The sequence below is a fragment of the Apis dorsata genome, unplaced genomic scaffold (assembly GCF_000469605.1).
Source record: "Apis dorsata unplaced genomic scaffold, Apis dorsata 1.3 scaffold_1215, whole genome shotgun sequence".
In the NCBI taxonomy this organism is placed as follows: Eukaryota; Metazoa; Arthropoda; class Insecta; order Hymenoptera; family Apidae; genus Apis; species Apis dorsata.
In genome coordinates, this window is record NW_006264312.1 from 4,504 (window position 1) to 5,763 (window position 1,260).

A 1,260-nucleotide genomic window follows, 5' to 3' on the forward strand; every position below is an offset into this window, starting at 1 on the left:
AATTAATATTTATAAATTATATTTCAGTATTCTTGAAAAATAAAATTTTAATTTTTAAAATATCTTTTATTAATCAACAATAAGAATATTGAAAAATTTTTGTTATAATAATATAACTTATTTTTTAAAAATTTCAAAATTGATGAAATATTATGAATAATAAAAGTAATATAAAATTATAAATATATGTACATAAAAATAATATAAAGTATTATAAAAATAAAATAATTAATTTATTAAAAAATAATTTAATAAATATAATAATAAATAAAATAATTTAATATAATAATTATTTATTTAAAAAATTAAATCAATTTGAAATCCGAATTTTAAATAAAATATTAAAATCCGTTAAATATTTTAAAATTTTTTGCTATGGTTAAATTTTTTTGAGAGAATGAAATCCATTCTTAAAATTTTAGCAATCTTTCATGTTTTGTATATCTAACGGAATGATAGATTATTAGAAATAAAGAAATAGAAATATAAATAGAATAAGAAATATAAATAGAATACAAAATCTATATTATTTTCCAATCCGTTTTTGGAGCTGTGATATAGTAATAAAATTAATTACAAAGTTTAATGTAATACTGTTAACAAAGTTCTATTCTGAAATAATCAAAAGCAAAATTTATATGCTAATGAATGTTTATATTTATTACTAAATTCACAAGTTCTGTTCATTCGAGGTTACAAGAGTTTGGAAAATTCTAAAATGTAAAATTCGAAAATTTAAAAAATTTTGATTTTAAAAGGATTTTAAGATTCAAAAAGTTTCAAGATCAAAAAGTTTCAAGAACATTTTACACTTCTATCTTTAAAACCTTCCATGCTCATTTCACAAGATCGCAGATCTTTGGTGGGGTATACAAGCGGTCAATAATATCGTGGATCATTCCCAATCAAGGAAAAATTTTAGAATTAAAATGAGGGTTATGCTATTCGTAAAATCCGTTATTCATAGAAAATTGATTCGTGAATATAATAATTTTTCTTAAGTAGGATGATATCGATTGCCATTGAAATTGATATGAATGAAAAATATTTCAAATCCCAAGACCATATTCACATTCAAAATATTTCTAACGAATATATACTTCTAAAGATCTTCTCAAAAACATTATTCTTACGACATAATCTTAATCTTAATAATTTTGTGTCATCTGTTCAATGTCTTAACATATTGTCTGTCTTGAACACATTGCGTTCAATTATATATACAGTTCAAATTAATAGTCCGATAATAAGTACGTGAAA